The sequence below is a fragment of the Pseudophryne corroboree genome, chromosome 1 (assembly GCF_028390025.1).
Source record: "Pseudophryne corroboree isolate aPseCor3 chromosome 1, aPseCor3.hap2, whole genome shotgun sequence".
NCBI classification, from domain to species: Eukaryota; Metazoa; Chordata; class Amphibia; order Anura; family Myobatrachidae; genus Pseudophryne; species Pseudophryne corroboree.
The window spans coordinates 175,876,621-175,899,196 of record NC_086444.1 but is presented as its reverse complement, the minus strand read 5'-3'; the positions used below and the strand labels follow the sequence as shown (position 1 = coordinate 175,899,196).

Genomic DNA, 22,576 nt, shown 5'->3' with positions numbered 1-22,576 from the left:
CAGCCCTAGCGGCTTCGAGATCAGCATAATGTTGTGGGATTTGGGATTTCTTGTGGAGAAGCTCGAGAGATTGTATTTTAGACAATAAATCACCCCGAAGTTTCTCCCTCTGCTTTTTGCAGAAGGATCCTAACTGGACACAAACCCCCCTAATGACACATTTGTGAGCTTCCCAGACTGAGACTTTAGAAATATCATCCAAGTCATTGGTACAGATATAAGAATCTAAAGCGTTGTCGATTCGAGACCGACAGTCTGCGTCCTGCAAAAAAGTGTCGTTAAAACGCCAGGACCATTGGCGATGTGCACTGGGGGGCAAGCGTAATGTGAGGTTAACTGGGGCATGATCTGACCACACAATCTGTCCTATAGAGGCATCAGAAAGGAGGTGTAGGTGCCGGTGGCTCAGAAACAAGTAATCAATTCTGGAATATGTCTGATGTGGGTGTGAGAAAAAGGAGTAATCTATCTCCGAAGAATGTGTCAGTCTCCATGTGTCAATCAGCTGGTGGTCAAGCAGGGCGCGCCTCATTCTCCTATGCTCCTTCTCCGGCCTGCAAGAGATCTTTTTAGAATTGTCCTGGCTGGGGTCTAGGGTCCAATTTAGGTCACCTCCCATCACCACCACCCCCTCCAGGAGAGGTTCCGCATTATCTAGAACTGAGGATATAAAGGAAGGTTGTTTAGCGTTGGGAGCGTATATATTCAAGAAAGAAAACCGTTGACCATGTATATCGCATTTCACCAGCAACCCCCTACCCTCAGCTATTCTATGGGAAGCAACATTAAGGACAGGCAGGTGGCGAGCCAGTAATATAGCCACGCCTAATGTCTTACCAGCAGAATTATTAGACAGGAAAACATGAGGATAATAGTGACATTTTAGGGACGGCACGTGTCCCATCTTGAAATGTGTTTCCTGAATAAAAGCAACATCAACTTTTTCATCTCTAAGCCATTTAAGAAGTTTAGACCTTTTCTCAGGAACATTTAACCCTTTGACGTTAAGGGTAGTTACATGTAGGTCATTCACCCCCATTGTCAGGCGGGCCTAAATGCTTCGCAATAGTCTTCCCTACGTCAGACACTGAGGGAGGGGAAGGAAAAGTAGCAAAGGAAGGAAATAGAAAAAAAGAGAAAGTATAGAAAAGAAGAAAAAAAGATGCAGCGTGGGAATCCACGCCGTAAAGTACTTTGACATTAGACAGAGATGATAATACTACAAAAAGGACTGCTGCAAAAAGGACTGGAGCGGAATCCTGCCGACTCCCAGTCCAAATAAACAGGGGATGCAGCATAGTGGGGGTCCTACGGGGGGCCCAGGACAGCGACCATCCACAAAATAAACTCTAAACAAATATATGGTGTTACCGAAATGTGCACAAAGGCACAAGTGAAACATAAAATAAAAATATGAAAGCTTATATAAAAGTGTGTATATAAACTCTAAGCTATCAAACCCGGTTTCATACAGGCTGATCAATTGTGTATCTGAGCATCGCCATCAACATAATATATACAGCATGAAAAAATAAGAAATAAAATATAAATTCCAGAATAACATGTCGATGATGCCTCATCTCTTATCGAAGAAACCATAATAACTATAAACTGTCACAAAGTTACAGGAACCGATCTCACGTGTGAGCAACACAGAGCGCTATTTAAGAGAAAGAACTCAGTGCATAACATGGGTAGCAAGAGAATTCACGTCCGCTCGGGATGAGACATCTCATTCAGGGAGGCTTTGAAGAATGTGAACCCGGAGTGGTTCCCCGCGTCCGTGGGGAACGTACTTGCTGCCATGCGTCGTCTGGAGGGAGCACAACCGGTAGGTCTGGTAGATGGTGAAAGGCGTCCCAATCTGGTAGCGGTACCGGAGGGATTCCCAAGGTCGTGAAGAAGGCCTGTAAGTCCGAAGGTCTAAAGAGACTCGCGACTTTGCCACCATGAGAAACCTGGAGGGAGAAAGGAAAGCCCCATCTATATTTCAGCTCGAGTTTCCTGAGAGAGTCTGTAAGAGGCTTCAAGGCTCGACGTTGTTGTAGGGTCGACCAGGCAAGGTCAGGAAATATCTGAATCTTGTCCCCTTGAAAGACAATGCTGTCCAGCTGACGGGCCGACCTCATTATTTCCTCTTTTTGGACATAGTAATGGAGCCTACAAATCACGTCCCGCGGTCTGTCCGATGGCAATCCTCGGGGACGGAGAGCTCTGTGAGCTCTATCAAATATAATGTCTTTGTTTGGATCCAGGTCGATAATTTCTCCAAATATCGTGGTTAAGGCCGCTGTCAAGTCAGCCTGTTGAACACTCTCCGGTAAGCCCCTAACTCTGATATTATTTCGCCGGCCGCGATTATCCATATCCTCAATACGTGATTTTAGAAATGAGATATCGTCCCGTTGATGAGATAGCACCTCCCGAAATTTAGTCAGAGAATCCACATTAGACGATTCATGGCGTTCCAGGACATCGACACGGGTCGCAACTTGGGACATCTCTTGTCGGAGCGCTGTCACTTCCTGAGTGATGGTGGAAAGCAAGCGAGTCTCCAAGGCTGAGAAATCATGTTTCGTGGGGAGTGTCTTTACATGAGACAATATCTCGCTTATCTCCGCAGACAGAGAGAGGGCCTGTGAGGGCAACGGAGTCTCAGAGGATGTCATGTCGACCGCCGGTCCGTGCAGATGTGGAGAGGTCGGGACAGTAAAGGAAGTAGCGAGAAGTGAGTTTGGAGTAGTTAAGAATTGACGCAGATCTGATGAGTGTCGGTTCGCAGGGGATGGGGTCGCGTCCGGCTTGGTCTTGGCCTTTTTTTTCTTTATCCCTCTCACCATGAGATCGGATTTTCAAGGAGAGCAGTATATAGTTACACTTTCACATATCTTCGGCAGTATGAAGCATGTGGGCCGTCACCGTGCAAGAGCCCCCACGTGATCTTAGGGCAGCATCAGGCAGGCAGACGCATAGCTAGGACACCATATGTCAATTCACAGTGACAAGACATCCGACTTGGTCTGATTGAGGTGTCTCTGCGGGACACTACGTGTTAGAAAGTATTCTGCCACACCACCGCTTCACGGTGTTATAAATAAATGACGGCAGCGGGTGGCAGGCTGTGTGGAGATCACTGAACAGGGAACCGGCTGGTGCAGGTATTTGAGTGAGTGGAGGGATGGATGGATGGATGGGCGGATGGATGGATGGATGGATGGATGAATGGATGAATGGATGAATGGATGAATGGGGGGGGGCACTTTAGACAGAAGTATATTGCTAAAAGGTCTGTGTGACCTAACCTTATCTGTGTGCCCCTCTCCCTACCTTTGCCTGATCACACCAGTACTGGTGCGTTTATTTCTGGGAGCCCAGCAGGAGAGAGATTCAGAAGGTGTTGCTGACTGTTTTAAGATGGCCGCCGGGCGCCCGCCGGCGCCGTCCTTCACGGCCTGTCTTCGGGTCCCCGCCGGGCGGAAGTGTGCTGCAAACCGCCGGCAGCCAGGAGATGCTTCTAGCCGCGGTCAGCGGCTAGCGGGGGTGTAGAGGACGGAGCTCCGGGGGAAGTCCGCGGCCCGAGTTATGGGTCCCGGAACTATCCCCGGCCAGAAAAAGTACCTGAGGCCCCGGCTTCGGAAATCCCCGTAGGCCGCAACCCGCAGGAGCAGTGAAAACTGCTCCCCGATTCCGCGGCACCTCGGGGGGAATTAGCAGGGGCCACAGGAGGGTCAGGAAAGGTATTGGGGCAGGTAAGAGGGTTCTGGGAGTTGGGTTATATATTTTATTAGCTGCTGGTCCCGGGAGCTCTGTGAAAACACAGCTGCCTCCTTCAGCAGCTAGATCACGCCCCTATTTTTACGTGTTTTAAATGATTTACATATGGCTTTATGAACCTGTGATATGTGTTCTAATTCTTAAATCCACCACCCCACTGCCATATAGCGACATCATTACTGGAACTCGTACGCTATACTAATTAGCGCAGAGCAACTAAGTGTGTCAATAGCGAGTCCTAACAATTGTAGACAGGTGCTGTGGGGTGATTACAAGCCACAACCCTGATACAGAGACACTGTCGTCTCTCCCCTTTTTATAATTAACTACCGATCTTTTATTGTCTTAATACGCTGCTCAGAATAAACATGTTATAAAATACTATGCACTAGTGTTATTGAATTTTTAGATATCAAGTAGCGCCACAGGTCCCTGTCTTTTTGTGTCTGCTATTGCTATATCGAGGAATACTTGAAAAGAATTCCTCTTAGGTACCTAGGCTGCACTGGTATAACCCATCCCACACAGACAAACTCTAACTGGAGGGAGCGCAGACCACACCCCCACCTGTACAAGTTGATCGCTAGCTGCATTTGTTCGCAGCACAGCGATCAGGCTAAAAAACGTCAGTTCTGTGCATGTGTATGCGGTGCAATGCGCACGCGCGACATACAGGCACAACGAACAATGCAGTTATGCACAGGGTCTAGCTATGCATTTCAGTCGCACTGGTTGCCGCAGAGTGATTGACATGAAGTGGGCGTTTCTGGGGGGCAACTGACCGTTTTCAGGGAGTGTTCGGATTAACGCAGGCGTGCCAGGGAAAACGCAGTCGTGGCTGGGCAGGTGTGTGACGTCAAATCCGGAACTGAATAGTCTGAAGTGATCGCAAACTCTGAGTAGGTTTTGAGCTACTCTGAAACGACACAATTTTTTTTTGCAGGCGCTCTGCAATACAACCGTTCGCACTTCTGCTAAGCTAAAATACACTCCCAGTGGGCGGCGACATAGCATTTGCACGGCTGCTAAAAACTGCTAGTGAGCGATCAACTCGGAATGACCCCCACGGTCCAGAAGAGAGATCTTGGGTGAGTGCCAAAGTTGTTTTTGCACCTCATCTCATTTCCAATTTTCATGTTAAACACCCAAGAAAACCGAAGAGATGTCCTGAGGCCACTCCTAAAGGAGGGGGTACTGTCACTAATCAGTCTGTCCTCCCATGTCGCTGGATCACTTACCGCTCCTGCCGCACTAATACCCGATCAGGTGGCAAGCTGTCAAAGTCCGGTGCCCATGATAACTATAAAAGTCTCAGTATTTCTTGGCCTACTAGGCCGCAGTTCACTGCCAGCCAGATCCAGAGTTCTTCTGTCTCAATCACCTGACTAGTCTAGCCAATCGTTAGTCAGCCTGAGCAGTCCTGCACCACCTGATGCTGCTCAGCCAATCTTGGCTAAGCCCTGGGTATTTATTCCATCAGCTGACTCACAGAAGACGCCTGTACAATGGGGGTCATTCCGAGTTGATCGCTAGATGAAAATGTTCGCTGCGCTGCGATGAAGTAAAAAAAACGGCACTTCTGCGCATGCGTATGCCGCGCAGTGCGCACGCGCGATGTACTTTCACAACGGCCGATGTATTTTTACACAAGGTCTAGCGAAGCTTTTCAGTCGCACTGCTGGCCGCAGAGTGATTGACATGAAGTGGGCGTTTCTGGGTGTCAACTGACAGTTTTCAGGGAGTGTTTGGAAAAGCGCAGGCATGGCAGGAAAAATGCAAGCGTGGCTGGGCAAACGCAGGGCGTGTTCGTGACGTCAAAACAGGAACTGAATGGTCCGAAGTGATCGCAAGCGCTGAGTAGGTCTGAAGTTACTCTGAAACTGCACAATTTTTTTTTTTGTAGCCGCTGTGCGATCCTTTCGTTCGCACTTCTGCTAAGCTAAAATACACTCCCAGAGGGCAGCGGCTTAGCGTTTGCACGGCTGCTGAAAACTGCTAGCGAGCGAACAACTCGGAATGGCCACCAATGTCTAACCTAGTTATTACTAGATGAAGCTAACAGTGCTCCTGCTGTTTATTCCCTGTGTATCCTGCCGATGCAGTTTTGCCATTATCTGCTATAGAGACCTCCTGACCTGCTTACCATCAGCGCAGGTCTTTCCTCAGGTCACACAGTCAGTTGCCACGGACTATCTGCTTGCCTCACTCATTCCTGCTACCATCCATTAAGGTGTTCAGTTTTCCGGTGCTTATCCATCTGAGTGCTCCCAGTTCCTGGATTACAGTGCAATCCAGTATCAAGCCTGGTAAATCCACTGTCCAGTTCTGTCACTCCAGCATTTTCGGATTACTGCATCTACTAGAGAGTGTCACATACTATTCACAGTAACTACCCAGTATCCAGCCTGGTCAAACTGCTGTTACACTTACTCTCTCTACAGAAACCTTTCATCTACCAACACCGAAGTCCCTGATGGTCCAGTGGCAGGATCTGGCACTCTCTGCCAAGGCCCGGGTTCGATTCCCGGTCGGGGAGGCTTACTGACTCTATTTAGCATTACATGTCGGGTGGTATCCTCAAGCCAGCCAGTTTCACATATTCTACAGACACCTACGCTCAGAGGCGGATTGCCCATAGGGTTCATAGGGAAGATTCCCGGTGGGCCGACGCAACCGTGGGGCCTGTTTTGTTTGAGGACATGTGGTCCTATTTATAGACATAATGAATAAGATGCAAAATAATTTGCATATATGAAAATTACTTTGCCACTTAGCCTGTGATTGCAGATGATCTAGTGTATGCTCTGTCTGCCTGCTTGGCTGACATATAAGATTGAGTGAATAGTGATTGGGATACGGTTGGTGTAATAAGCAAGAAAGTATATCTTTCTAAAGAATGATATAGTTTCCTAAATTCTGAAGGTGTATCATATAATGTGCTCATAATATTTAATTTTATTTCCTTTTAACTTCCCCCTTGATGCTGGACATGCCCACTATCTGGAAAGTCTTGGGGGCAGGGTGCTGCTGCCATGGCCCATGGCTAGACCTTACACATCTGGTGCTGCCCATGTGGGGCCACTAGTACAAATTTTTCCAGGGCCACTTTTTGTTCCCAATCCGCCCCTGCCTACGCTGACAAATATCCTGACTCGGGTTCACAAACATTGGTGGCCATTCCGAGTTGTTCGCTCGCTAGCAGTTTTTAGCAGCCATGCAAACGCTAAGCTGCCGCCCTCTCTGAGTGTATTTTAGCTTAGCAGAAGTGCGAACGAAAGGATCACACAGCGGTACAAAAATAATAAATAAATCACAAATTATGCTAGGGTATGTAAATTTATGAGCACAACTGTATATATATATATATATATATTGTGTACAAAAAGTGCAGATAGCGCTACAACCTGAATATTCTATAACCAGATATCCCTGAGATGGGAGATCATAAGTTACACATGAAATAGTGCAAAGCAAATTATTAAATTATTTAGAGAACACTCCCAGATTAAATGGTGTCGCAACCAGATTTCAAAATGTCCAATTCCCAAGGGAACTTAGTTTTCAAATTTGTTCTAGTGATAAATCAGTTGCGCCTTCAGTGTTTGTGAATAAAACGTTGCAAATCCTTAAGTGATAGTTAAAAAATGCGTACCAGACATATGCAGAACATTCGCCTTGTTTATGGTGTCTTTGCATCTGGATGTTCCTTACTCGTACTAACTCTCCGTTCCCATCCGTCCAGGCATTGGTGTGGAGTTTGTACGTATATGCAAGACAATGTGTCAATATACTGCTCTTAGAAAAGTGACTTGGTGCTATTTTTGTGCAAAGTTAGCAGTAAAGTGAATATGTGCAGAGAAAGTGCTGTAAGTGCTTATTAAAAATATATGAATAAAAATGAATATATTACTGGCAGTGTGCTAGTTCCCTTTTTTTCTTAGGTAATGTGCTTAAATACCATTTCTTAAGGGTGCAACACCATATAGCTCAGTATTCAGAGGAGATCTATAGAGGAGGTATATTTATATGAGGCACTTACATCTAGAGTTACAATGAATTAAAAAGATGCTGCCGTCATTCCGTCATCAGACTTATATACCTTTAAAAAAGTCCCATATGGGAAGGAAAAGCCTCTGATAGTGTAGTATTATTTAAAAAAGACATTTAATAATACATAAAACGACAAAAAACATATAGATGGACTCGTACAATTTAAAAGTGCATATAAGCTTATCTGTTATTTCCTCAGATAGGAGCGGAGTGCCGGTAGGTGCCCAACGCGTTTCGTCCCTTAGTTCATCTCTGGGACTTCCTCAGGGGTCAATAGTGGTCTGCTCTGCATCCCCACACCTTATATTTACTAAGAAGTAGGTCACATTATCAAAACTGGATCGCGCTCGTCAGCCGCGCGCGTAGCGCTACTGCGCATGTGCGGGATTTCAAATCTCGCGTGGCTTTTGCTGCCGAGTGCTAGAACTACAAGTGGGAACTACAAGTTTCCATTGCGCATGCGCGTCCGCTGCTATCGCGCATGCGCACTCGAGATGCCGCCGTGATATTACCATACTTTGTCTCTAAATTCTTCAGTGTGCAGCTGCGCATATCTGCCTGCTGGAATCACACTCGTGGATGTTATATCATAGCTCATGTCAATTTTGTAAATAAATATAGGTGTTAGGTGCAGGTCACATCACCATATAGTATATTTAAGAGGGATACGGCATGTTACATTTAATCATGCATATTTAGAGGAGTGAAATGTACAGCAAAAAATCATTAATATTTAACTGAACATGGTGAGTGTTTTTGCTTCATCATGGGATTTCTTAAATAACATGATTGCAATTGTCAAATAGTTTCCTTGTTGTCACCACGATGATGCACCAGAGCTCCAACGTTGGAATCCATACATGACAGCTACATGTAATGGATGTTGGAGCATCGTGTGCATCAGTCATATACAGAAGGAATTCTCGCAATGTGGGTAATAGTGAAGAAGGCATATATATAGATAGTGGGTAATAGTGAAGAAGGCATATATATATATATATGGAAATAAATATATAGAAATATTTAAAATATATACATAAGAGTGTATGAATATAAATATAAATATAAAAACATACATAAGTATATAAATATATAAATATAAATATAAATATATCGGAAGGCATGAAATACATAAAATACATAGTGCAGGAGGGCTTATTAGAGCAAATACTTATAATTGTACTTTCCTAAGATGTTTAAAAAGTACAAAAAATGTATATATAAAAATTTTTTTGTATATATATATATATGAGAAGATATAAAAATATACATACAGAATATAAAATATAAACCTTTACGTGGTTAGCGCATGAAAGAAAAAAGGAGATTTAAAATGGGGAGTGGTTTATAGGAAGGGGGTAAGTTCGTAGTGTTCATTGAGACCATCTGGCATCATTGTCCCAAGTGTTTGGATCCAGAACATTTCTCTCTGTGCCAGTCTCTTGTCTCTATCACCGCCTCTCTGTCCTACTTTAATATGTTCGATGGCTTTGAATGTGATTTGATCCGGATTGGAGTTGTGAGTTTTGTTAAAGTGTTTTGGAACTGAATGATTGTCCATTCTGTTTTTAATTGCTCTTACGTGCTCCTGAATTCTCAGGCGAAGTGTTCTCTTAGTTTTGCCTATGTACTTTAGGCCACATGTGCATTCCAGACAGTACACTACATAATTCGTGGAGCAGTTTATCAGATCCTTGATGTTGTATGTTTTGGACGAATTAGAGGTGCTGAATTTCTTTCCATCCTTGTGTGCATATTTGCAGATGCAGCAGTGGTTGCATTTAAAAAATCCGGTCGATTTAAGCCATGGGCCAGTAGGTTCAGTCACTGTTGGTTTTAGTAGGCTTGGTGCTAGGATGTCTTTCAGGTTTCTAGCTTTCCTGTAAATGGTTCTCGGTCTTTCCGGTAGTATGGGATTAAGAACTTTATCCATTTGGAGGATGTGCCAGTGTCTTTTTAGTGCTCCCTCGATCTTCTTCTCTCCAGCATTAAATGTAGTGATGAAGTTCAGTTGATGAGCGCCTTCCTCTTTAGGTTGATATCTTAGTAAATCTTCTCTCTGTGTGGTATTTGTTTTTTCTTTCGCTTTATTGATTGTTTTCAGAGGATAACCTCTGTCCAAAAACCTGTGTGAGTAGGTGTCGAGTTGGGTTTGAAAGTCTCCATCCCTCGTGCAGTTTCTCTTCAGTCTGCAGAATTGTGAGAAGGGAATATTGGTTTTCCACTTCTCTAGATGACCACTATTAAAGTGCAGGTAACTATTTTTATCCACTGCTTTGATGTAGTTCTTGGTTATTATTTGCGTGCCTTCCAATGTGAGTATTAGATCCAAATATTCTATTTCTACCTTATGTGCTTTGTAAGTGAAGGTTAAGTTGTAGTCATTAGCAGAAATCGTTTTGAAAAAATCAGTAAAGGATTCTTCGCTCCCTTTCCAGATCAGCAGAATGTCATCTATGTACCTGCGGTATAAAATGATGTTTGAATGGTACTCATTACACTTATATATCTGGTTTTTCTCCCAGCACCCCATGTGTAGGTTGGCGAAACTGGGAGCAAAAACCGTACCCATCGCGGTCCCGCAGGTCTGTAGGTAAAATCCGTTAAGAAATTTAAAATAATTGTGAGTGAGGATGAACTTTATTAAAAGACAAATAAAATCCTTATGGCCTTCTTCCAAATTTGTATCATGCTGCAGGAATTCCCTGCACGATTCAATCCCTTTGGTGTGTTCTATTGATGTGTAGAGAGATTGAACATCTATGGTTACCCATAGGTAATCATCTTCCCATCTTACATCCTTCAGGTCATTCAATATCGCTGTGGTATCCTTTACATACGACTCCAAGTTTATAACATATTTGTGTAGAAATATTTCTACATACTCTGAGATGTTGGCTGTGACTGAGTCGATTCCAGCTATTATGGGACGGCCTGGAGGTTTGGCGAGACATTTATGTATCTTGGGGAGAAAATAGAAGATCGGAATGATAGGATTGTTTGTGATCATGTATTGGTATTCATCTTTGTTTATGAGTCCTGATCTCAGGCCTTCTATCAAGATCGTCCTAAAACCCGCAGACAAGGGGGGCGGCCTCGTGATAATGAATAGAAAGGACTATGAGGAAGAGGCATACCGACTTCTGGGAGATGAGAATTCCTACAAGAAACTGGATAAGGATCCCACGGAATCCTTCGTGTCAGATTTAAGAACTATCTTGATAGAAGGCCTGAGATCAGGACTCATAAACAAAGATGAATACCAATACATGATCACAAACAATCCTATCATTCCGATCTTCTATTTTCTCCCCAAGATACATAAATGTTATAAATTAATATGTTATAAACTTGGAGTCGTATGTAAAGGATACCACAGCGATATTGAATGACCTGAAGGATGTAAGATGGGAAGATGATTACCTATGGGTAACCATAGATGTTCAATCTCTCTACACATCAATAGAACACACCAAAGGGATTGAATCGTGCAGGGAATTCCTGCAGCATGATACAAATTTGGAAGAAGGCCATAAGGATTTTATTTGTCTTTTAATAAAGTTCATCCTCACTCACAATTATTTTAAATTTCTTAACGGATTTTACCTACAGACCTGCGGGACCGCGATGGGTACGGTTTTTGCTCCCAGTTTCGCCAACCTACACATGGGGTGCTGGGAGAAAAACCAGATATATAAGTGTAATGAGTACCATTCAAACATCATTTTATACCGCAGGTACATAGATGACATTCTGCTGATCTGGAAAGGGAGCGAAGAATCCTTTACTGATTTTTTCAAAACGATTTCTGCTAATGACTACAACTTAACCTTCACTTACAAAGCACATAAGGTAGAAATAGAATATTTGGATCTAATACTCACATTGGAAGGCACGCAAATAATAACCAAGAACTACATCAAAGCAGTGGATAAAAATAGTTACCTGCACTTTAATAGTGGTCATCTAGAGAAGTGGAAAACCAATATTCCCTTCTCACAATTCTGCAGACTGAAGAGAAACTGCACGAGGGATGGAGACTTTCAAACCCAACTCGACACCTACTCACACAGGTTTTTGGACAGAGGTTATCCTCTGAAAACAATCAATAAAGCGAAAGAAAAAACAAATACCACACAGAGAGAAGATTTACTAAGATATCAACCTAAAGAGGAAGGCGCTCATCAACTGAACTTCATCACTACATTTAATGCTGGAGAGAAGAAGATCGAGGGAGCACTAAAAAGACACTGGCACATCCTCCAAATGGATAAAGTTCTTAATCCCATACTACCGGAAAGACCGAGAACCATTTACAGGAAAGCTAGAAACCTGAAAGACATCCTAGCACCAAGCCTACTAAAACCAACAGTGACGGAACCTACTGGCCCATGGCTTAAATCGACCGGATTTTTTAAATGCAACCACTGCTGCATCTGCAAATATGCACACAAGGATGGAAAGAAATTCAGCACCTCTAATTCGTCCAAAACATACAACATCAAGGATCTGATAAACTGCTCCACGAATTATGTAGTGTACTGTCTGGAATGCACATGTGGCCTAAAGTACATAGGCAAAACTAAGAGAACACTTCGCCTGAGAATTCAGGAGCACGTAAGAGCAATTAAAAACAGAATGGACAATCATTCAGTTCCAAAACACTTTAACAAAACTCACAACTCCAATCCGGATCAAATCACATTCAAAGCCATCGAACATATTAAAGTAGGACAGAGAGGCGGTGATAGAGACAAGAGACTGGCACAGAGAGAAATGTTCTGGATCCAAACACTTGGGACAATGATGCCAGATGGTCTCAATGAACACTACGAACTTACCCCCTTCCTATAAACCACTCCCCATTTTAAATCTCCTTTTTTCTTTCATGCGCTAACCACGTAAAGGTTTATATTTTATATTTTATATTCTGTATGTATATTTTTATATCTTCTCATATATATATACAAAAAATTTTTTATATATACATTTTTTGTACTTTTTAAACATCTTAGGAAAGTACAATTATAAGTATTTGCTCTAATAAGCCCTCCTGCACTATGTATTTTATGTATTTCATGCCTTCCGATATATTTATATTTATATTTATATATTTATATACTTATGTATGTTTTTATATTTATATTTATATTCATACACTCTTATGTATATATTTTAAATATTTCTATATATTTATTTCCATATATATATATATGCCTTCTTCACTATTACCCACTATCTATATATATGCCTTCTTCACTATTACCCACATTGCGAGAATTCCTTCTGTATATGACTGATGCACACGATGCTCCAACATCCATTACATGTAGCTGTCATGTATGGATTCCAACGTTGGAGCTCTGGTGCATCATCGTGGTGACAACAAGGAAACTATTTGACAATTGCAATCATGTTATTTAAGAAATCCCATGATGAAGCAAAAACACTCACCATGTTCAGTTAAATATTAATGATTTTTTGCTGTACATTTCACTCCTCTAAATATGCATGATTAAATGTAACATGCCGTATCCCTCTTAAATATACTATATGGTGATGTGACCTGCACCTAACACCTATATTTATTTACAAAATTGACATGAGCTATGATATAACATCCACGAGTGTGATTCCAGCAGGCAGATATGCGCAGCTGCACACTGAAGAATTTAGAGACAAAGTATGGTAATATCACGGCGGCATCTCGAGTGCGCATGCGCGATAGCAGCGGACGCGCATGCGCAATGGAAACTTGTAGTTCCCACTTGTAGTTCTAGCACTCGGCAGCAAAAGCCACGCGAGATTTGAAATCCCGCACATGCGCAGTAGCGCTACGCGCGCGGCTGACGAGCGCGATCCAGTTTTGATAATGTGACCTACTTCTTAGTAAATATAAGGTGTGGGGATGCAGAGCAGACCACTATTGACCCCTGAGGAAGTCCCAGAGATGAACTAAGGGACGAAACGCGTTGGGCACCTACCGGCACTCCGCTCCTATCTGAGGAAATAACAGATAAGCTTATATGCACTTTTAAATTGTACGAGTCCATCTATATGTTTTTTGTCGTTTTATGTATTATTAAATGTCTTTTTTAAATAATACTACACTATCAGAGGCTTTTCCTTCCCATATCGGACTTTTTTAAAGGTATATAAGTCTGATGACGGAATGACGGCAGCATCTTTTTAATTCATTGCAACTCTAGATGTAAGTGCCTCATATAAATATACCTCCTCTATAGATCTCCTCTGAATACTGAGCTATATGGTGTTGCACCCTTAAGAAATGGTATTTAAGCACATTACCTAAGAAAAAAAGGGAACTAGCACACTGCCAGTAATATATTCATTTTTATTCATATATTTTTAATAAGCACTTACAGCACTTTCTCTGCACATATTCACTTTACTGCTAACTTTGCACAAAAATAGCACCAAGTCACTTTTCTAAGAGCAGTATATTGACACATTGTCTTGCATATACGTACAAACTCCACACCAATGCCTGGACGGATGGGAACGGAGAGTTAGTACGAGTAAGGAACATCCAGATGCAAAGACACCATAAACAAGGCGAATGTTCTGCATATGTCTGGTACGCATTTTTTAACTATCACTTAAGGATTTGCAACGTTTTATTCACAAACACTGAAGGCGCAACTGATTTATCACTAGAACATATATATATATATGTATAACTGGTAATCCTCCTTGGGTCCTGTGATAGGACCTCTATTGAAGAAAAATAGGCGGCACTCCACGGGCTTAAATAAAGTCAAACTGTATTCGAAAAAAAAAGAAAATTCATGGTCCAAAAAAACAACGTTCCAAGGCTCTACGGATTTCTCATCTGGTTATGCACCATTGGTAAGGTGAAAAACAATAAACAAAATACTTTTTTTTTCACCTCACCTATGATGCATAACCTGATGAAAAGGCCGTAGAGCAGGCATGTCCAAACTGCGGCCCTCCAGCTGTTGAGAAACTACACATCCCAGCATGCCCTGACATAGCTTTAGCATTCTCTGACAGCAAAACTGTCTCAGGGCATGCTGGGATGTGTAGTTTCACAACAGTTGGAGGGCCGCAGTTTGGACATGCCTGCCGTAGAGCCTTGAAACTTTGTTTTTTGCACCATGAAAATTTTTTTTGGAATACAGTGTGACTTTATTTAACTCCGTGGAGTGCCGCCTATTTTTCTTCAATAGAGGTCCTATCACAGGACCCAAGTAGGATTACCAGTTATATTAATTTCAGGAGGGCATCCCGGCATCTTTGCTTTTTTATCATCCAGAGTGCCAGACGACCACACTAATATATATATATATATATATATATATCTCTCTCTGCAAATGATGAATGGCACTCCTTACTAGTACCGCACGACATGCTCCGGTGCCCATCAGAATCAGATAATATGTACGGAAGCAGGACGGCACTCATAGAGACTGGTAAACCATAGAAAATCAGCACAGGACGCTGTAGCTGTACAGTATGTCAACGTTTCAGAGTTAGACTCTTTTAAAGTAAACTCTGAAACGTTGACAAACAGCTTTAGCGTCCTGTGCTGATTTTCTATGGTTTACCAGTCTCTGAGTGCTGTCCTGCCTCCGTACGTGTGTGTGTGTGTGTGTGTGTGTGTGTGTGTGTGTGTGTGTGTGTGTGTGTGTGTGTGTGTGTGCAGGGCCGTCTTTTCGTATGGGCTCAATGGGCTCTTGCCCAAGGGCCCCACGAGTATAAGGGCCCTAGGCTGATAGCTGAGGGTCCCCTCTTTCCAGGGGTACCAGATTTTTGAAAATCGGACCTGGGGAACCAGAGATATCTTACTTCAAAGCAGTGGTCCCTATCCGAGCCTGTTAATTGCTCTTCCCAGACAGAAAACTCAGGTTCTGTCTTACTTTGAGTTTGTCTGAGGGAATACTCCAAATGCAGGGACTCTCCCCTTTCGGTTGACACTGTCAGCCTGTCTCAACCTTGCCCAGAACCAGAGATATCAGCCTTCCAGCAGCCGGTCCCTACTCCAGCTCCACACGCCTGGGATGCGGTTTTATATATTTATCTAAGGATTGCTCTGGCTCCTGAACTCTGATCCCCAAGTCCCCAGTACCTCCTGAAAGGTGTCCCCAGCACCTCCTGACAGGTGGGACTTTCTAGTTTTTTTTTATCCCACTGAAAACTAAGTCATCTTTATCCAGGAACCGGAGATGGATACAGTCAGGCAAGCTGCCTCCCACTGGAAAATTATTAATATTAAGCCCACTCCACTATCCACCCCTCCCCTGCGTATTATTCACCTCCTACCACCATGGAAGTCATGTACCGGGGCCCCTTAATTCAGCCCAATGCTCCCTTCTACAGTTTAGTGTTCTCCCTCCCGCCCCATCTCCCACCATCTGTGCAGTAAAGGAGTAATTATCAGAAATTACTGCTCCAGGTCCTACATGCTGAGAAGAAGATAAAACACCCCCTACCACCTGCGGGACATCAAAACTGCCGCTGATAGCACCCCCCACTATTACCGCTGGAGAATGAGTAGGGGCCCCAGTGCACTGATTTGCCCAGGGGCCTACACTGCTGTTAAGACGGCCCTGTGTGTGTGTATGCAGGGCCGTCTTAACAGCAGTGTAGGCCCCTGGGCAAATCAGTGCACTGGGGCCCCTACTCATTCTCCAGCGGTAATAGTGGGGGGTGCTATCAGCGGCAGTTTTGATGTCCCGCAGGTGGTAGGGGGTGTTTTATCTTCTTCTCAGCATGTAGGACCTGGAGCAGTAATTTCTGATAATTACTCCTTTACTGCACAGATGGTGGGAGATGGGGCGGGAGGGAGAACACTAAACTGTAGAAGGGAGCATTGGGCTGAATTAAGGGGCCCCGGTACATGACTTCCATGGTGGTAGGAGGTGAATAATACGCAGGGGAGGGGTGGATAGTGGAGTGGGCTTAATATTAATAATTTTCCAGTGGGAGGCAGCTTGCCTGACTGTATCCATCTCCGGTTCCTGGATAAAGATGACTTAGTTTTCAGTGGGATAAAAAAAAACTAGAAAGTCCCACCTGTCAGGAGGTGCTGGGGACACCTTTCAGGAGGTACTGGGGACTTGGGGATCAGAGTTCAGGAGCCAGAGCAATCCTTAGATAAATATATAAAACCGCATCCCAGGCGTGTGGAGCTGGAGTAGGGACCGGCTGCTGGAAGGCTGATATCTCTGGTTCTGGGCAAGGTTGAGACAGGCTGACAGTGTCAACCGAAAGGGGAGAGTCCCTGCATTTGGAGTATTCCCTCAGACAAACTCAAAGTAAGACAGAACCTGAGTTTTCTGTCTGGGAAGAGCAATTAACAGGCTCGGATAGGGACCACTGCTTTGAAGTAAGATATCTCTGGTTCCCCAGGTCCGATTTTCAAAAATCTGGTACCCCTGGAAAGAGGGGACCCTCAGCTATCAGCCTAGGGCCCTTATACTCGTGGGGCCCTTGGGCAAGAGCCCATTGAGCCCATACGAAAAGACGGCCCTGTATGTATGTATGTATGTATGTATGTATGTATGTATATATATTTATATATATATATTTATTACACACACCAGTGCATATACATACCCAGTACAAATGCATTTTGCCATGGACCTTGTCTGAGAATTTTCACTGTACAGCAGACAGATAGGGCATTATATGAAGACGAACTGTGAGAAAAACTAGAAGTCATTATCAAAAATGAAAATATGTAGCGTGAAAGTAAAATATTGTAATGGTTCCTGAAAACTATATGGCAATTGGTGATAATAGTTACACAGAGGCAGAAGCCTCGATGAAAGCTGTTCTAACTAGGGCAGCAAAGAGAAGTGCCGGGCCTCAGTACTAGGGGTGGATGCCCAGGCATATTGGGTTGTGGCCATTCCCCACTGTGAATACAGGGGCTCTATGTGGAATCTGTGCCATGGCAATGCATGGAAGGGGGCTGCCACGCCATCATACTTTGTACTCTCCTCCCTTTTGGTGTCCCGGGTTGTAACTAGTTTCCGCTTGAAATTACATGGATTAAGTCACTGTATGTGTACAGTTTGACGCTCAATAAAACCTTTCCATTCATCTAAATGTGTCAGTATGTACACCATTACTGTATGTGTACATAAGGCTACGCTGACAGATCAGTTGCACATGCAATCACAGCATTGTGAGGGGCGAATACAGTTCTGCTTGCTGCAGTCCAATTTGCTTCCCTGGTGACACATGAAACAGTTCCTTTTTTTTGTGTTAGTCGATAATACATCAGAGAAATATAATATGAAACTGTAGTTTATTCTGTTGTTAGGGGTGACAGTCTGCAGTCTCAGTGTGTGTACTTGCAATTTGCATTCCGTGTGTGTGTGTGTATGTGTGTGTGTAGGGTTGCGGGATCAGGGTGTGTGTGGGGTGTAGAGAGTCCGCATTCAAAGTGTGTACAGTATGTGTGTGTATTCTGCAGTTCACATGTGGAAACCCCCCCATCCCGAATCCATCCTTTTCCCCCTGCAACAAGCTCTTATCTGCCATGTTACAGGCTGTATACAGAAAATAGGTGGTACTCCCCCAGTGCGCAACTCCAGCAGCGTATATCTAATAAAAAGATAAATGGAACACATCTACAATTCCACAAATGACATTCAAATACAAAGGCTCTATTGTTGTACGATGGCACTTTGAGCACACGTTAATGTTACTTTCCTTGGAGTGTTGGTAGAGGTGTGTCCCCCTCCCCCTTTCTCAACCCCAGGTATATGGGGGAAAAAAGCACACCTTCCAACTGTCCCAATTTTTGCGAGACAGTCACGTTTCCTTTGGGACGGTTCCACTGTCCCACCTGCAGGCCGCAGATTCCCGTAGGGGGGGGGGGGGGGGGGGGGGTCAGTTGGGAGGCTCCTGTCACTCTCTGCTCTACTGTAGAGCAGCAGTGAATGGATGCTGTGCACAGCCGCACACAGCCTCTATTCACGGAGACAGAGGGACTGGGGGCATGCCAGCAGCTCACAGAGCGCTGGCCATCTCCCCACAGTGATGGAAAAAGGGGGCGTGGCTCGCAATTGCGGATTTACCACGAAGTCATTCCCCCTTTTCAGGCGGCCGTGGCTTTGCCACACAGAGGAGTCCCACTTCATGAAAGTTGGGAGGTATGCAAAAAGAGAGAACAAACAGAGATCCTCGTGTAATGTTGGAAAGACCTTTGGGTTTTTATGAGGGTGCAGCATTATTATAGAACACGCTTAAAGTGGTATTTTTTGGGGATGCCCCCCAAAAAGTGCTCTCATAAATTAATAATGAAATAATGGCACTTCGAAAAGTTAATCTTGCTCCTATCAAGGATTATCACCATCACCATAAGCATGTCACGCTCAGCTGGAATTGAGGATCCGGCAACTGAGATTTGCCCAAGGAAGCAACTGCCTGTGGATGAAGAAGACGAGGGGGCTGGATAAAGGGGGTAATTCAGACCTGATCGCACGCTAGCTTTTTTCGCTGCGCTGCGACCAAGTCAGAACTGCGCATGCGTATGCACCGCAATGCGCAGGCGCATCGCACAGGCACAAAGCGAATCGTTGCTGTGCGATGGGTTTTACGAAGAATCCATTCGCACAGTCGATTGCAAGGAAGAAGGCGTTTGTGGGTGGCAACTGACCATTTTCTGGGAGTGGTTGGGAAAACGCAGGCGTGTCCAAGTGTTTGCAGGGCTGGTGTCTGACGTCATTGCCGGCCCCGGACAGGCTGAAGTGATCGCAGTGGCTGAGTAAGTCCTGGGCAACTCAGAAACTGCACAAAACTTTTTAGTACCACTCGGCTGTACATGCGTTCGCAGTCACACTTGCAAAGCAAAAATACACTCCCCTATGGGCGGCGGCTATCTGCTCACAGCAGTGCAAAAAAAACCCTAGCGAGCGATCAGGTCTGAATTAGGCCCATAGTTCCTTCTCATGACACAAGAGCTCAATGGAGGACGTAGGCAGAGCTAGGAGTCAGTGAGTTGTCGTTAGAAAAACGAGACTGAGGATAAAGAACTGCAGACTTGTGGACTGTGTCTTGAAAGACGAGGCTGAAGATAACGAACTGCGGACTTGTGGACTGTGGTTTGAAAGACGAGGCTGAAGAACTCCGCCTTTAAGGAAGACTGCGGAGGTCACCGTAGCACCCAGGATTCCTCTATGGCTTAGGGTCCCAGTGGGCACTCTATGCAGGGCTGGCTCCAGGCCTACTGTACTAGCACCATGAGCGAGACAATTTTGAAGCGCCCCCCCCCCCCTGTCCCCATGCGCGTGCTGAGGGCACGCGCTCCTAGAAAAGTGGGCGTGATACACGTTCCCCCACAGTTCCAGATATACATAATGTGCCCCCACAGTACCAGATACACATGATACGACCCCTGTAGTGGTGCTCACCACCGCCAGCCTCTCCTGCTGCTCCTGTTGTGTGATGGGAGGAGAGCACAGCGCTCGCCTCTCCTGCCCCTCAGTCCAGTCTCCAGCGGCCCCCTGCCCTGCATCTGAAATCAGCCGCCGGTCTGTCAGTCAAAGCTCGCGGTTCGGCAGCTAATCAAGAGTCGCTGCCGCCAGTCTGCGAGCACTAATTGGCTGACGGACCGGCGGCTAATATAAAATTGCGGCCCCCTTAGGAGTTGGCGCCCACTATAACACCCAGACACGCCCTGCCCACTACAACACCCAGACACATCCCCTCATGCACTACAATGCCCAGACTCCCCATACACTACAACGCTCAGACACATTCCCTCATACACTACAATGCCCTGACCCCCCATACACTACAATACCCAGACACCCTCCTGATGCACTACAACATCCCCCTCCCTTCATACACTACAACACCCCCTTCATACACTACAACACCCAGGCCACCCCCTTCACCACAACTCACCAGTTGTTGCTGAATATGGAGCAGGCATTCTCTGGCTGCAGTTTGTGCACTCCCTGCTCCCGCCATCCAGAGCAGAGAGCACAGGTACTGCCTTGTGTGTGAGAGGGTTGGTGGGAGGAGGAGCAGATAGAGGAGCTACGACAGGGTGTGTGCTGCAGTCAGTGACATGTTCCCTGCCCCTTTTGAGCATTAGCTGCACCCAGCACTGGCAGCATTGACCAGGAGGGGAGGAGGAGCTGCAGGACGGGACAGGGGCTGGTTCAGACGGAGCGAGACAGACATCCCCTGCTGCAGGATCAAACTTAGGAGGGTAGGCGGAGTGTGGGATGGACCGGGGGCGGAGAAGAGGAGCGGAGGAAGCTGCATGGCCACAGAGCACACAGCACAGCCACAGACAAAACAGAGGAGGAAGAGGCACTCTACATGCGGCCCACCTCCTAGCCTCTGTATTGAGTCATAGCAGTGGCTCCAATGAGTGGGAGTGCTTTGGGTGGGCCAAAGCTAAACTATGTGCGCGCTGTGCGGTGCTGGCATCTGACGTCAGCCGCCGCACAGCACGCACATAGTTTAGCTTTGGCCTGCCCACAGCACTCCCCCTTGTCATCACACAGCCACTGCTAGGAGACGGGCCACGCGACAGACGCTGCTCCAATATGGGGGTGAGAGCTAGCGGTGCCCATTAAGTGTGGCGCCCTGTTCGGCCGCTCTATTGGAATGTGCCTGGAGCCGACCCTAACTCTACCAGAAGAGGCGGGCTGAAGGCAATGGGACTGCTGCAGTAGAAGATATTAACCAGAACCAGGGCACCTGGAGCAACCTGAAGCAACCTGGGAGCACAGAGCTAGAGCACCTTACACAAGTAAGCAACTTGAAGCATTGGCACCCTTACTCTTAACTATCCCCTTTTAGTAAAGGAAGCCTGGCCTGGATTGGCTGGACACAGAGTGGGATCCAATTGGCTCTGCTTGGTCTCCAACATTTCACCAAAAGAAAAGGATGATCCGGCACTGGTCTATATATTTTAAGCAATACAATTGAAAACCAAAGATGGACAAATGCAGAATTGGGTTAATTCCCAGATACGAGTCCTAATTGGTGGTGCGCCCAGAGTCAGATAAGCATACGTTATACAAGAGGGGGGAAAAGAAGACTCTTGTGTGGGCGCACTCTTATTCTAAGTGGAAAATTCCATGATATATTAAGAAAGAATGAAAAAAAAATATATATATTATTATTTATCATTTAATAGCAGACTAATACTTTTTCATCTTTATCTATAATATCTCTCATTTACTCTATATGACCAATTGGCAACAAAATATTATATTACTGCTAATTTTCCAGCATTTTCTCATACTGGTGACCAGCTTTCTTATGTGTTATTGACCATTTTTTGGTCTTATCAATACAGATCTTTCTGTACTGATCAGGGTGAAATGGATGCAAGCCTAACTGTGTCCACATCCTTTTCAAACCACTATATGTGTAAATTGATCAGAACATTTTAAACTATTTTCACTCATATATACTTTTTTTCTTCTTCAGGTACTTTAAATTGTCTGTTGGGTAATTTTGTTTCTGCTTTTAAATGATAAATAATAAAATAATGTTTTATTTCATTCTTTCTTAATATATCATGGAATTTTCCACTTAGAATAAGAGTGCGCCCACACAAGAGTCTTCTTTTTCTCCCTCTTGTATAACGTTGGTCTCCAACATGGCGGCCCCCAGCACTGAGGACACACAGGGAAACAGTATGCAGCTCAGTGGGCTCACTGCCAGAGCCCTCTGCCGCAGCAGCTCCCTGCCACATCGCTCATGTCACCAGCCTCCGGCCTCCATACGCCGG

General features: G+C 44.9%; 1 non-coding gene across 1 annotated transcript; it reads left to right on the top strand.

Annotated features, from left to right (window-relative positions):
* Window positions 1-6,241: 6,241 nt before the first annotated feature.
* On the top strand, window positions 6,242-6,310 carry TRNAR-UCU (transfer RNA arginine (anticodon UCU)). The gene has a single exon. It is a non-coding gene; the product is annotated as a tRNA-Arg (tRNA).
* Window positions 6,311-22,576: the final 16,266 nt, after the last annotated feature.